The following is a 16,913-nucleotide window of genomic DNA, read 5'->3' as shown; positions in this document are numbered from 1 at the left end:
AACACAATTTTGCTGGTTGACTCAGACAGAGAGAGCTTCATTTAGGACATTTTAAGTCCTCCATTGAGGAACCCTCCCCTTTCCTGAGGTCTTTCTTCCTGCCCATTCCCTCACCAACACCAGGCAGAAATGCACACTGCCAGCTACATAGCTGGCTCAAGGTCTGAAGAGCTCTATGTGGGAATCCTCAGTTAACACATGGAGCCCAAAAAGAAACAGGAAAAAAATCTCAAAGCTCAGCTGAATCCCAGAAGCCTACTCATTCCAATACTAACAGATGAGTAACAGAATAGGAAAGCAAGTGTCATGATCCCACCCCTCCCATTTTCCCTGGCTCCCTCTTCTGACCATTCTAGCCTCCCACTCTTCCCCCAATTCCTGCATCCGAAACAACTCTAACACTTGTCTGAAGACCCAACATCTTTCACTTCTTGTTATAGTCAATATTACAGTCCTTGAGCCAACTAAGGCTATACTAAAACTGAAAGGCTTTTCTCTTTTTTTTAACGATGAGATAAAAGATCTTTGGAAAAGTTCAGTACTCCTTCCAGGAGGACAGCAGTGCCTTAAAATGGCACAACCTACAAAGCCAGGGCCTCCCTTTGAGCCCTTCTGGTTTGGTTCAGTGGTCAGTAAAAGAGTGTAGGTCAATAGGGCCACATGTTAACCCTGGGCACAATTTTTATGTCTCTAAACTCCAAATTTTTAATTTGTTCTTTTTAAAAAAATATTTTCTCTGTCTTGCTCCCTAATATGAAATGAACAGAAGGACTTATACTTTGAGATCTGGCTGGGCCTTTGAATATACTGTATGTTTCTCCCCACATTTCCGTAGAGGCAAAACTCAGTCTCTTTGCTAGTTTTTCCAGGAAATCCACTCATGCCAAATTTTGGTGACTTTAGTCAAATTTACTTAAGCTTTGGTGAAATTACAAGAAGAGGATCTCACCACAAAATGAAGAATCTTTTCCCCTCTCTCCAGTCCTCCTCCCTGCTGCTCTCCCTCCTCTCTGCCCAGCACCCCCACCCCTCTAAATTTCTCACTTGATTGGGCATAGTAGTTTCCCTCTCTCTGAAACTGTAACGCTGATATCCACACCCTACGTGGGGGTAGAGTGGTTGGGGAAGTAGGAAGTAGGGCTTAGATTCTACCCTAACTTTGCATTAGCATATTCATCAAAATGTTCAGGAAAACAAAAGCCTCTTCATTAACATAATCCACTTTCTTTGGGGCACAGTCATATTACAGATAGCAAAATCTTTTCCCTGGGGCTTCCCTGGTGGCGCAGTGGTTGAGAGCCCACCTGCCAATCGATGCAGGGGACACGGGTTCGTGCCCCGGTCCGGGAAGATCACACATGTCATGGAGCGGCTGGGCCCGTGAGCCATGGCCGCTGAGCCTGTGCGTCCGGAGCCTGTGCTCCGCAACGGGAGAGGCCACAACAGTGAGAGGCCCGTGTACCGCAAAAACCTTTTCCCTTATATCAGATGTATAGATGTGATATAGATATAGATTTCTATTGTTACCCAGACATTTATAGGTAGGTAGGTAGATAGATAGATAGACAGATACCCATACATTTATATCTATCAGTCTATCTATCTATCTATCTATCTATCTACCTATCTATGTAACAATAGAAATCACCTTTGACTCTGGGCCTAAACAAACTGGGCCCAGAGTCAAAACAGTTTGGAAAACTGTTTGGAAACAAACTGTTTGGAAAACTGTTTGGAAACAAACTGTTTGGAAAACTGTTTTGGAAACAAACTCTCTTTCCTCTTGGGATCTTGCTTGTTCTCTTTGGAGAAAATTGATGTTTTGGGGCAGAGCTGTTGCTCATCACTCTGCCTCCTGGTAACTGGAGCCACTGCTACCCCTGTTTCTTCTCACCAGGGGCTATCCTACTCCCCAGGCCCTGCCCAGTGGTAGAACATGTGTCCCATGTAGCCACCAGTGATGTTTTCCTAAGGTGGGGGAGGTCTCCATCACTCATTCAGCCTTATGACTTTTACTGCTCTGGTCCTTAAACAAGTCCTCCTGTTACAACTCTTCTATGTTACTTGATCTCAATTTCTAAGTGGTTCTTCTCTTTGAAGGATACCCCTTAGTGTTGCATACAAAAAAAATCCCTTAATACCAACCTTTATGCACTATTTCAGGGCCAAGTCCCACAGCCTTGCCTCTCTCCTACTTCAGTGTGCATCCATGCCTCTTTCTGATGTGTGCGGGGTGATGGGGATACAATACTGTTAATTCTGGCTTCCTGGGCATCTCCCCAGCCATCCACCTCAAAACCTCTCTGTTTCTCCCAGGATTTCTGTGTCTGTTGGCTCTTCATGCAAATAAGATTCTTCAAAGAATTCTGACATTCTAGAACAGTGCCATCTAATAGAAACTAGCAGCCACATTTTTTTAAAAAAAAAAACTAAACAAATGAAATTAATTCTAATAATACTTAACTCTATATTAAAAATACTATTATTTCAACAAATGATCAATATAAAACATTTAAATGAGATGAGTTTTGGTACTAAATCTTTGAAATCTAGTATGCACTTTACACTTACAGCACATCTCAATTCAGACAAGCCATATTACAAGTGCTCCATAGCCATAGGTGACTAGTCGCTGTCATATTGGACAGCACAGTCCTAGAGTTTCAAGTATAGGTTTGTAAACAGGCCCCTGTCACGTATACAAAATATGCACAGATGTATCAAGTACAAACTTCTCAGCTGAGCTTTTAAGGCCCTCTGTAATGTGCCCCACCATTGCAATCAGGCTGATCTCCTTGTTGGTGCTCGTTACTCCATGTTCATTCCTGCCTCTATGCTTGAAATTTGCTGTTCCTCTAGCCGATGACCCTCTCTCTTTTCCCTTTTCTGTTCTAACTCCCAGCCCAGCTACATTCCATCTCTTCCTGGACTACAGTAGTTCCTACTGCTCTTTCTTCAGAACTTTTTATGGTAATTATTTACAGGCAGAAAATAGTTAATTTCTAAAATTTAGAAGTTACTTTGATTCTATTGTCTTCCTATTATTTGCTGTTATAGAGGAAATTCTTCTCTCCATCAAAACTTGGAGCCCTTTCAGAAAAATACCCGTGTTGTATATTATACTTCTCAGTCACCCATACCATCTAGCCTAGCACAGAGCCCACAGTACATACTAAGAATGCTTTTTAGTGACTTAATATGCTATTAGATGTAGTTTTTATGCCATTTTATTTGTACCTTGTCTCTCCAGTTAGATTTAAAATTCCTCCCAAACCATATGGTTGTTCTTTTTTATCTCCCAAATCACTTAACACAAATTCTACTAGGATTTAAATATCTGAGTTTGGCCAAAATTGCAAAGTACTTGACAGATTAATACTTGGCAGGTGCTTTTGCTTCCCTAGTCTCACTTGATTCTCAAGACAATCCTTTGACGTAGGACTTACTGATATCATTGTCACCTTATAAATGGTCAATGTGAGGCTCAGAAAAGTTGATTTTCTAGAAATCACATATTGAGGAAATGCTAAAGAGCCCAAACATCTAAGTACAAATGGGAGACCTTGCTTTCCAAATCAGTGGTTACCACCTGTATCTCTCTTACATCTCAGCATTACTCCCTCCAAATTAGAGTAGAACCAGGGGTTTTGTTTTGCTTGGTTTTTATAATTAATATTCTCCAGGAGATTATTCAGCATCTGGCCCTGCCATGTCCAAGAATAAGCATTTGGGAACTACTCCTCAGACAATGCTATGTAAAAGACAGCTCTCTTCTCTGCTCCTGTGGGGAGAATTTCCAGGTCAAGGCATCTTTACAATGGATCACCTCCACCTGCTTCTCTACCCTGGCCTGAAAAGAGAAAGGAGTACAAAAATTGTTAAATATGTGTGAATGAATACTATTCGGTAATAGTTCTATCTAGGTGTAAGCGCTCATGTTTATTGCTCCAAAAAATCCAGTGATAATAGTTCAGAACTTTGAGCCACACATCCTCCCTCCACCCAGAGTGCCCACACCCATTAAAAGCAGCATTATTAAAAACAGCAGCTACTGGGCGTGCTTAGAAACAGCTCTTCTTAAGTAAATAACTTGGAATGTTTTTATTTTAGAATATCAAAGGGAGTCTGGACCACATTATGGCTAATTGACTACATATTTCCATGAGCAGAAATGAAGCTATATTTTAGTTGTAAGGATACCAACCACATTGTCTTTAATGCTGGTTACCAGCTTTTTAAAAAAAAGATGAGAGAAAGAGAAGAAACAAAAAGTGAATTATACACTGAATTTCAGCCTGACAAATCTTAGCTCCAATTCTAGAACATGGAGGTTATGGGGAATGTAGCACATACATTTTGGCCTAATTACAGCAACTGCAACCATGCTGCCCTTGAGGGAGGTGGTTAAAGCAGCCTAGATGACTAGAAAACAAGGAATTGTGAAAGTTGAGAGGAATGAAGAGTCATTTCTGAAATTAAGAAGCACTTATAGCAAAGTTGATCTGTTTTAATGATTTGCATAATTGTTTTTGTACTACATGCAAGTTAGGCTTAATAAGCATTATTTATTTTAGAGCCTAACCAATCATTTCTGGGCTTAGCTAGGGGAGGGGAGTCTAAGAGTGGGGTGGAGAATTCCCAGTGCAAGCCCCAACCCCTGCAGCCCCCTCACTGCCCATTATCTCAGGGGAGGACCCCAAGTGAAGCCGCACCTAGCACCCCATCCTCCCAGTGGTTCTCTTCCCTGTTTATTCTGCTGGTGAGAAAATGGCCCAGCTGGAGACTTCTAAAGCCGCTAAGCTGTGGGTGGCCTTGATTAAATGCTCTAGGAAGAAAAGAGGAAAATTTTGATTTTCCAGAAAGCTTGGATAATGAGTCTTTCTTGGTGGTGGACACTTACCAGATAACTGAGAATTTACTTCTTTAAGCCCCAAACTTTTTATTTTAACCAGTTCAAATGGAAATCTACACCAAATATTTTGTACTATTCCTTGGGTTCTTAAAAAATGGACACAAGTTAACATTTTCTTGACTGAGTCACAATATTATAATCTATTACATTGACTTGTAATAGAAATTCAATAGAAAGATGACCTCAGAGGTTGCTGAGACAAGTAAGATGGTTGATTCCTATATTAAATGACCCAGATTTATATACATGTAAGTCCTTGTAATGGCTTTTTATAGTTTTTCTGAAAACCTCCCTCTCTATTGTCAGTGTACTTAACACTAGCAGTCCCTTCTCTCTCTTTTAAACTGCTACATTCTGGAAATTAGAATAACTAGGATGTAAAGTAAAGGTAAAAAGGCTCTGACGGAGGACATAAGGGACAGCAAATAGGACTTTATTGAGTCCTGCCAAATTTCTTCATTCAGGCCAACTTTCTGTATTACTTTCTATGTTGGGAGATTGTCAACTGAATTTTGGAAAGGTGAGAAATTATTGTAACTACTCCAAGGAAGTTGATTTGAAAATTCAGAAGAATGCTAAGGTGAGATACGAATTTCCCACACAGTATTTATAATAACATGATTTTTCTGAAGACAAAAGCAATACATGCCAATTTTTAAATATTTAAATCTTATAGATACATGCAATGTGGAAAATGAGAGCCCCTCCTTTTATCTCCACCTTCGCCGTGAAATAACTATTTATGAAAAGTACATAAATGTTTTTTCTATCCACATACTACCCTGTTATTAAGACTTTTTAAAAGATAAATTTAGTATCATACACTACTCAAGTGCCTTACAACTTGATCTTTCAACTTACCAATTAATTTTAAATGTCTTCTGAATGCATACATATTTAGTTACTTTATTGCTTTTAACCACAGTTTAGTATTCCATTAAGGAAGCATCATAATTTATTTAAACAGTTCTCTACTGATGGATATTTGGATAGTATCCAGTTTTTCAACATTACAGTCAACAATGAAATGTACATCTTGCATAGGTATAATTGAGTATTGGGGTAGAATAAATTCTTAGGTGTGGAATGTGACTTTTGTATTAGTTTGTTAAGGCTGCTGTAACAAAGTACCACAAATTGGGTGACTTAAAACAACAGAAATGTATTGTCTCATAGCTCTGAAGGATAGAAATCCAAAATCAAGATGTCAGGGCCATGCTCCCTCTAAAACGTGTAGGGGAGCCCTTCCTTGCCTCATACTAGCCTCTGGTAGTTTGCTGGCAATCTTTGGTGTTCCTTGCCTTGCAGCTACATAACTCCAATCTGTGCCTTCAGCATCACATAACGTTCTCCCTCTGTATCTGTCTTCACATGGCTACCATCTTACAAGACTCCAGTTATATCGGATTAGGGGCCAACCCCACCCCAGTATAACCTAATCTTGGCTAATTACATCGGCAACCACTTTATTTGCAAATAAGATCACATTCTGAGGTGCTGGGGTTAGGACTTTAACATATCTCTTTTGGGGGGAGTTGGGTGGAGAATGACAAAATTTAACCCATAACATCCTAAAGGCTTTCAAAATTTTAGTAGATGCTGCCAAATTTTCTTCCAGAAATATTATGACAGTTTAGATTCTCATCAATAATTTATGAGAGTGTCAGTTTCTCATCTCCTCACCCACAGTGGATATTATCAATTTTTAATTATTTCCTAATGTGATAAATAAAAATCTGCAACTCATTATTTTATTTTGCATTTCTCTAATTACTAGTGAAATGAGCAAATTTCCCCTTGCTTTACTGATTATTTGCATCTTTTCTGTGATTTGCCTCTATTATCTTTTGTCCGTTTTTCTATTTCATTGTTCACCTTTTTCTTGTTAAGTGTTTTTTGCTTACTAGAGAAATCAATAAATTCTTTGCTTGTTATACATGTTGTATTTTCCCTCCAACTTGTCCTTTACTTCCATCTTTGCATGGTAGCTTTTTTATTGAGATATAATTGACATATACATTGTATTTGCTTTAGGTGTAACCTAATGATATGTTATATGTATATATTGTGAAACCATTACCACAATATGTTTAGTTAACATCCATCACCACGCATAGTTACAACTTTTTTTCTTGTGATGAAAACTTTTAAGATCTACTCTCCTAGCAACTTTCAATATATAATACAGTGGCTAACTATAGTCACCATGCTATACATCACATCCCCAGGACTTACTTATCTTGTAACTGGAAGTCGGTAGCTTTTAACCACAGAAGCTTATTATTTCATATAGTTACTTTTCCCTTTCTATAATCTAGGAAATTTCATGCTTGAAAAGGCCTTATCCATCCCAAGGTTATAAAAATACATACCCATATTTTCTTCTAATACAGTTATGGCTTCATTTGTACATTTATATTTTTGATCCCTTTGACATACACTTTAGTACACGGAGTGAGGTGAGCATCTAATATTATTATTTTTCCAAATGGCTATCAAGACTATCTGTTGCTCTATTTTCCCCATAGATGGGAAATGATACCTATATCACTTACTGCATTATGTGTAAATTGCTGCATGTTTGGGGATCTATTTCTGGGCCATCCTGTTTGGTTTCATTGTCTTGCCAGTCTCTTGTTAAATCGGACCCACTCTATTATAGTTACTATACTTTATAATATATCCTAATATCTCAAAGGGCTTATTTCCCTCCTTTACTTTTCATAATTTTCCTGATTATTCTTACAAGTTTATTCCTCTAGATAAAGTTTAAATTTCATCACGTTCTTTTATAAATTCGGTTAGTACTTTGATGGAATGGCATTGAGTTCATAATGAAGATGGAATTGGCACTGTGTATTCTTTTGTTTAGCCACTCAAAAATGGAGCTGTTTCTTGATGAATTCAAGGTTTCTTTCAAGCCACTCAGTATTATGCTTTTTCTTCATATAATATAGTAGATACAATTTTGTCAGCTTATTCTTATTTATGTATTTATTTATGGCTGTGTTGGGTCTTCACTGCTGCGCATGGGCTTTCTCTAGTTGTGGTGAGCGGGGGCTACTCTTCGTTGTAGTACACGGGCTTCTCATTGCGGTGGCTTTTCTTGCTGTGGAGCCCGGGCTCTAGGCGTGCGGGCTTCAGTAGTTGCAGCTCACGGGCTCTAGAGCACAGGCTCAGTAGTTGTGGCACACGGGCTTAGTTGCTCTGCAGCATGTGGGATCTTCCTGGACCAGGGATCAAACCTGTGTCCCCTGCACTGGCAGGCGGATTCCTAACCACTGCGCCACCAGGCAAGTCCCTGTCAACTTATTCTTAAGTATGTCAGTTTTTCACTGCTTTTGTGAATAAGATTTTTTTCTTCCATTAAATTTTCTACCTGGTTACCTTTTGCATGCAGGAACGTTACTAATTTTTTTTTAATATTAAATATGTGAGTAGCTACCTCCCTGAATTCTCACATTGTTTCTCACATTGTCTCACATCTAGTGCTTTTTGTTGTTTCTCTTAGGGTTTCAGGTATATTGTCATATCATCTGCAGTAAGTAGAATTTTGCCTCCTTTCTTACAGTATTTATACCTTTAATTGGTTCTCTTATGTAATTGCATTAGCTAGCTCTTCTAGAAAAATGTTAGGTAATAGCAATGGCAGTGGACACACTTGTCTTGTTCCTGATTTTAGTGGAAATGTTTCCATTGTTTTCCTGTTAATCATGATGTTGAATTATGATTTGGAACCATATATCTATTGTATTATGGAAGTATACCTATTTTCCTATTTTGACACAGTGGTTAAGGATGCCACTTCCTAGCTCTATACAGCCCACTTCCTAGCTATGTGACCTGAGACAAGATCCTTAAACTTGCTAAGATTTAGTTTCCCTGATCTATAAAAGGAGCCTGATAGATAGTACCTTCATCACTGAGTGATGGTGAGGACTCAATGACAAAACACATACAGAGCATGTCAGACAGTGCTCAGGATGTAACAAGTGCAAAATAAATGTTAGCTTTTATTATTGTTATTGTTTTACTCTAAATGTATGTTCAATTTTATTACATTCTTTTTCTGTATTTTCGAAGGTAATTGTAACTTTTCTCCTTTGACTATTAATAGGGTGAGTTACATTAATAGATTTTCTAAAATTGAATCACCCTGAAATGAGCTCCACTTTGTCACAGTGTATTTTTTTAATGGACTATTGGATTCTATTTGTTAATAATATGATTAAGCTTAAGAAGAGAGGATGAGGGCTAATCATTAACTCTCTCAAGGGATCTTGCAGAGGGGACATAGACTTCCCATTCCCAACAACGACATTCTGTTTACTATTTTGTTCCGAGAGGACATTTCTGTCCCTGGTCCTCAAGCAAAGTTTAAACTGAAAAAGACTTCATTGGGTTGCTTGGCTTTACACTCAATTTGGAGCAGCTAGAATTGCAAGGGATGTCACACCTGAAATTTGGAGCCCTAGAGGTTCTGCAGATGCTGCTTTGTGAATAGCAGGTGCTCATTAAGTGCCTGCTCACTTTGGTTAAGTGACCTGTGGTAAGTCTGGTAGGTCATTAGTGGCAGAGTTCAGACCAGGACTTAGAGCTATAGGCTCAGCTTCCTGACCTCCTTCCACCAGACCTACCTGATTCACCCTTTGGAGGTGAGACTGGAGGAAGTATTATGGTGAAAAAGGCAATAGCCCTGTGGGAACCACCACAGAAGCTGTGCCTACAGAATAGGAGCAAGCCAGGGAATCAGCCAGACCCAGCCAGTGTTGAGAATGAGAGCTTCCGAACAGAGACGTGCATCAGAGCAGGGGACAGCAGCCACAAGACCAAAACCAGGGTCTCTGCAACCAACCTCACAGGGCCTGCTATTCTTCTTGCTATTGCAGGATCCAAAGATTGTCCCAAAAATGGCCTTCTCAGAGTCTGTATGCCCATCAGATGCCAGATCAGACTTGCTGCTTTTACCATGCCCTCCTGACAAGACTTCACAATCTCTAATGTTAGGGGTTCAACTTCAAGATAGATTATCTGAGAATCCCTCCAGAGAGTGAACACCACCTGCTGAACACCAAATGCCTCCTGCAGTGTTTCTCAAAATGTGGCCTGTGGACCAAGCACCTGTCTCAGAATTACCCAAGATGCTTGTTACAAATGTAAATTCCTAGACCCAACCCAGACCTACTGAATGAGCATCTCTAGGAGTGTGGCCAGGAGTTTGTATTTTTAATAATATCCCACATGACTCTTATTTATGCACACTGACATTTGAGCTCTACTGTGTGTTACTGAAACACACACAAGTTCCCTGGAAGTGGCTAAATGGTGATAGTAAACTCTGGCCCATGTTCATTCCTTTGTCCATTTATGCACTCAAAAAATATTTTTAAATACTTATGTTCAAGGCATTATGTTAGGTGCTGTGGAAAGTTAAATTTAACTAGTTAGTACCTATCTCCATTCAATTCAACAAACAACTAATAGATGCTCACTGTGCTCCAGGCAAGGTATGAGGTGCTGCAGATCCAACATAAATAAGCAGATCCTGAGCTCAGAACCAGGGCAGGGACAGGGGCCCTCACAGAACCAATGTGACATAGCATGAGATGTGCTGCTGATGTACATCTACACAACAGCAGAGATGAGAAATAATTCTATTAAAGGGCTGAATTCTATTAAAGAAGTGAAGATCCAAAAAGTTTTCAGAGATAAGATGGCATTTGAAGTGGATCCTGAAGAATGAGTAGAATTTTGCCTAGGGGAACAGGCAAGGGTGAGAGGAGCATGCTAGGCAGAGGGAGCCCCAGGAAAGGTGCAAAGACAAAAGATGCAGGGCACACTTGGGTCCAGTGAGTGGTTTGGTGTGATCTGCTCATGGGGTGCCTGCCTAGAGGAAACAGACTGAAAATGAAGCCAGAAGCAGGCAGGTGCCAGATTGGGAAGAACTGTAAATGTTAGTCCAAGAGTCTGGACTTGGTACTATAAGCCAGTGATTCCCACATCTGGCTGTGCAGATTCCTGAGTCCTATCTACTACCAATCTGATTCAATCTGGGGTAGGGTCAAAGACTCTGTATCTTCACCAGGGTCTGCAAGTAATGCACAGCCATGTCTGGGACACACTGCAGTGAGGATTGCTAGAAGGACTTTCAGTAAAGGCAGTCATTACTATAGTTGGACTCTGGGCAGGCCTGAGACTAGAGTGAGGGGAATGAGTCACCTATGAAGCAAAATTTAAGGAAGCCTTCACTCTCAGCCCTTGCAGAATCCTGAGAGTAGTGTCTCCTTAAATTTCATGCCTTTGGCACCTCACCCACTGCACCCTAATCCCAGCCCTGACTCAAGGGACAATGCAGAGGCTTCTGGGAGGGAGGACAGATAGCAGAACAGACCAGTAGGAAGCCAGGACAGCAGTCTAGGTGAGAGAGGATGGAGGCCTCAGGGATGGAGAGAAGATCAGAGAGACTCTTCCAAAGTAGCCCCCATAAGACTGGGCGTGACCCGGGGCAGCAGCCCAGGAGTGTGCTGAGGTTGTCTGGCTTAGGGATTAGAGCATGAGTGCTGGGCACCAACACAGCAGATACAAGGTAGATTTGTGGAGCCGATAAGGGGTTTAGTTTGTGACATACTATATGAGGTTCTCGTAAGAGATTCTGGGGAAAACTATACCACCACTTCTTCCTAAAGATATATTCAGGTACATCCTGTTGCAAGAATCTCAACAAATTCAACAATTAATTATTAAGTACCTACTATGTGCAAAACCTTATGCTGGGGGGCAGCACAAAAAGTGAGACGTTACCCTAGGCCCTCAGAACCTCATATATGCAAATGAGTAATTCTAGTGTACATTAGTCTATGTTAGATCCAATGATAAACATATAGAGATAGTGCCATGTGTGCCTAGAAGAATTCATAAGACTGATTCTGGAAGTGGGGATTGGAGAAGGCTTTTTGGAGGTGAGATCTGAGCTGGCTCCTGAATATAGATATGAAGAGAAAAGCAAGCAAAGCAGAGGAAAATTTGAGCAAAAGCCCAGAAGTAGGAAATGCACAGAGTATTAGAAGACTGCTTTGGAGACCGTGTTCCCACATGCATTTATGAATTATCTTATGTATGCTCAGTACAGTGTTAGTGTGGCAACCATGAGAATGAACCTGATAGGCGTCCAGTTATGGGGAGCTCAACTGACCAAGGGCCCAACTGCCACATGCTGAAATCCATCACTGCCTCGGCATGGAGGCCACACATTCCCCAGGCCGCTCCCAGCCAGGGACTGAATCTCAGGGATTCTGATAGAAGCCCATTTCTAGAAGATACATACTCATCTGATGGCCAGTTTTGGCTTGAGGACTCCCCAGCAGCCATATGGCAAACCTTCCTAAGATGACAGGATCATCTAGGACCCTTCCACCTACCCTCCCTTCACGTGCCTTCACTTAGGGTCTGGTAACATTGGAGCCTGGTGACTCTCCCAGCCTTACCAGCAACCTTCCCATTTCCTTTCATACCAACTTTTCCAAGATCAGACTAACCCAGATAGGTATTGTGAGGGGGAATAATATCCAGGTGAAGTCTTTTTCACAGTTCTTTGCATACTGAATTCTTTGCATCCTTAAATAACCCTAGGAGGTCTCTCTGTTCAAAGGCATTTAGCAGAGAGATATTTTATAAAAAGAAAACATTTCTGAAAAAGGACAAATCACTCTGCACATGCTTTTGTGTATATCGAGATTTCTTCAAGAGGGGTACAGCTGGAATGAAAACATGTTGGTAGCCCAGCAATAGGCTCAGTGGGATGGCACGTGAGCACAATACTGAGCTGCGGAATTTTTGCTGGCTGCTCAGTCAGGCCTCGTTGGCTCTGCTTTCTAGGGCAGTACATGATGGATGTTTTATAAGGTGCTCTGATTTTCCAAAAATCACACAGGGTAGAGGAAAGAGGCTTTGGAGACAAGCAGGCCTTGGTTTAAACAGCAAATGTACCACTTTCTACATAACCTCAAACTGGTTCCATAACCTTTCTGAGCTGCTGTTCCCTCATCTGCAAAATGGGGCTAGCACATGGAACATGCACAGTTACTTGGAGGACTGGAGAAAAAGTCGAGCATGCCAGGCACTCTATAATTGGGAGTTCTTTTGTCTGCTGGTTTTATCAAAAAGTGGGGTTGAGTTTAGCAGTATAGAATGGAATGAAGGGTCGAGGTCACACTGCAGAATGTTTCAGGCTATGGATCGATGTTTCTCTCTATCACTGCCAACAAGAGGAAACACAGCTCAGAGGTCAAAATGAAAATCATCCAACAGCCTAATATTAGGGATTGCCCTTTTAAAATTCTTAATTTTGGCTTTTAGAGCCAGAACCTTTTGTAGATACATGTGTAGTATCTAATGGCACACAAGTCACTGCTTCATTCCATTAGGGTAGCCACAGTGTTGATTCAGTGGACCTAGATGTTTCCATGCCAGGTATCTCTTGGCACATAGAATCGTAGATTCATTCTTCTGATTCCCAGCAGAGGGCAATTCCAGCTGTGCGTGGTGGGTTAAAGATGGTTGCAAATTCTTTGGCATTCCTTCCATAGAGAGGTGGGCTCCATTTCCTTTCTCCTTGATGCTCGGTTGGCACAGTTGTATTAGTCAGGGTTCTCAGACAAACAGAACCAATAGGAGTATATATATGGGGAGAGAGAGAGAGCGAGATTTATTATAAGGAACTGGCTCACATGATTATGGAGCCTGAGAAGTGTCAACATCTGTAAGCTGGTGACCCAGGAAAGCCAGTGGTGTAAGTTCCAGTCTGAATCCAAAGACCTGAGGACCAGGAGCACTAATGGTATAAGTCCCAAGCCAAGAGCAGGGGAAGACCAATGTCCCAGCACAAGCAGTTAGGCAGAGAGAGTGACTTCTCCCTTCTTCTGCCCTTTTGACCTATTCAGGCCTTCAACAGATTGGATGGTGCCCACACTGGGAATGGTGAACTGCTTTATACACAGTCTACTAATACAAATGCTAATCTCATCCAGAGACACCTTCACAGACGCACCCCAAAATACTGTTCCACCAAATATTTGGCCATACCATGACCCAGTCGAGCAGATACATAAAATTAACCATCTGAGAACAGCAAAAGGGAAGCTATGCTAGTTCTGGGGCTGGATTTTAAGAAAACAGGCAGCTTCCTTCTTGCTCTTTTGGAGCCCTGAGTAGCCACATAAGAAGTCTGGCTGCCCTGCTAGAGAGACCATGTGGAAAGGCCCTGAGGTTATGCAGGGAGGGGACAGCCAAGCAAGCTTTCCAGCCAGAGCCATTCCCACTAAGGGGCCAGGAATGTGAGGAAAGCCACATTGGACCCTCCAGATCAGACCAGCTGTAGCTAAATACCCTGAGCAATCCCAGGCAACCCCAGGTGGAGCAGAAGAATCACCTGACTGAGAACTGCCAAATTTCCAACCAACAAAATAGTGAAATCTAATGAAATGGTTGTTGTTTCAAGCCATGAAATTTTTCAGTAGTTTGTTATACAAAAGTAGATAACCCTGAAGAAACAGTCTGCATTTGGAACTCCCTTAGTATGGCACAGCCCTAAGGGGTTGAAATGACTTGGCGCCCTGAACATACCAGACTGAGATTTCAAGCATCTTCGAATTTGTTGTCTGCTCACCATCTCGGGGCTGAAGGTGTATGTAGGGGGGATACGCAAAGGAATTCTCCCAGGCTCAGTCTAGAAATTGATTCATTTCCTTCAACCCTAACCTTCTGTCCTCTTGACCATTGTTTTTAAAAGTGGAAGACTAAGATGGTAGAGAAGAGAAAGTGAAAGAATGGAGATAGAAATGGGAGAAAATGGAAAGAAAAGGAAGAGGAATTCTCAGATTGACTGACATCTGCTCAGAAATGAAGGAGTAAATTCAAAACCTCTGAGGGAAGAAATGGGCCAATTCTCACTCCACCCATTCATTGTTCAACACCAACCATACCTAGAGGATCAATCAAGACAAACAGCTAATGGCCAAGCAGAACTTTTTTTTTTTAATTCACTTTTTAAAAAAAATTCGTTTTACTTTATTTATTTTTATTTTTTTGGTCATGCCGTGCGGCATGTGGGATCTTAGTTCCCTGACCAGGGATCGAACCTGCGCCCTATGCAGTGGAAGAACAGAGTCTTAACCACTGGACCACCAGGGAAGTTCCAAGCAGAATTTCTTTATCTTCAGTTTCTATTTGACATCAGTTTCATTTATTCATTCAGTCAGTCCACATTTATTGAGTAATTGCTATCTGTAGGAGAAACTAAAAAATATGGTATAATTGAAATGTCCTACTTCACCCATTTGCAGCTCAAAATAAGATGGTATCTCTTTTCAAATCAATACAATTCTGCACTCCCAGAATGGCAGGAAATCCATTCTCCTCTCCTAGGGTTTCCTGTCTCTGATACATTCAAGAAACCCACAGGTGCTTGCCTAGATCACATCAAAGAAAATCCATTCGACTGCCAGAAGAAACCGTTCTCCACCACTGTTGCTCTAGCCATGGCTTCACTGTAGAGCTGCTGAAAACAGGGAGTCCATCAAATTCTTTCACCAAAAGAAGTGCTACAGAAGCTGAGGTCCATGGCAGAAAAAGTTGAAGTTAGTGTGGCCACCTTGCCATCAAAGCCAGTGGTTCAATTCTAGCCCCGTGTCTTGAGGACTCACCATTGAATCCGAGGTTTACTACCAACTTGGCAGCAGTTTCTCAGAGTACGGAGTGGATGAGAACATTCCTCTCTCCCAGTACCTCGTCCACTTCGGGTGCATGAGGCACCAGTGTTACAGATCTGTAGGGAAACATCCACATACCAAAAATCCTCCCCTGCTAAGGAATGCTGTGGAACCTGAGTGACCGTGTCAGTAGAGGTTCCAAAGTAACCACAGATATATCCAGAATCAGACCTCTTCCATGAAGAATCAGATCAGGTTTCCAAAGAGGAGAGGAAGTCCTTCCCTCTCCAGTCCAAGTCTGCTTCTTTTCCTGTCCCAGTATTAACCACTTGTCATTCCCCATGGCCTCAACAGGGAGACAAGCATTATCTAATAGTACATTCCTATTGTCCCTGGCCACTTCATTACAATAAAATATTTCTCCCTCCTTTGCAGAGGGTATACACATACAAAATGGAGAGGGTATACACAGGTAACAATAAAGGAGAATAATACATCAAATCATAGAACTATAGGATTAGAACAGACTCCAAAAATGGTCATAGTTCAACCTCCCCATTACCAACAAGGAAACAGAGGCTCAGAGGCTTAACCAGACTGTGCAAAGCCAGGTACCACACTTGATATTTGAGTCCAAATCCTCAACCCAAGCTCATTCCTCCAGATTTTCACAGAAATGCCTTTCTCGGCCTCTAAATGAAACTTAAAAATGCTTAAATAACTTGGGGGCTTTACTTTTTTTTCTTTGCCTAAGGAAAACAGAAACATTCCTCATGGAGCCAAGGCAGGGCCTGACAGAGCTTGGCAGCTGGAAGTGTCTTTCTAAATCTGGAAACACCACAGCTCCTTTGAAAAGTGGGAGCAACAATTTGTGCCTCTTAAATGTGAAGAGACGTATTTCTTTGTGAGAAAAAAATAACTGCGGTGAAATTGCTGAAGACAAATATTGGGCAAGGCAGTCAGCAAAGCAAGAGATACTGAGTTTGTCAGAACATTCAGTTTATTTGCATGCCAAAAAGGGGAAAAAAATACCGGCAAATTAGTTTCCATTTGTAAATATGATCTATGAATTTTCCCAGAAGATAATAAACTCATGAGTTACAAGAATCGAATGCCCAAGTATTTGATAAAGAGGACAAACTGAAATAGGGCTAAAGAGGAAAGAAAATCTTTATTCACTCTATGACAGAATGTTTCCACCATCACTGTCCAGGATCAATGATGGGCTGAGTCAAACACGAGATCACTGAATTGGGGGAGATCTCAGTTAAAGACACACTCTATTTATTCAGATA

Source organism: Neophocaena asiaeorientalis, unplaced genomic scaffold, assembly GCF_003031525.2.
Source record: "Neophocaena asiaeorientalis asiaeorientalis breed wild unplaced genomic scaffold, Neophocaena_asiaeorientalis_V1.1 scaffold171, whole genome shotgun sequence".
In the NCBI taxonomy this organism is placed as follows: Eukaryota; Metazoa; Chordata; class Mammalia; order Artiodactyla; family Phocoenidae; genus Neophocaena; species Neophocaena asiaeorientalis.
This window is presented reverse-complemented; position numbering follows the sequence as displayed.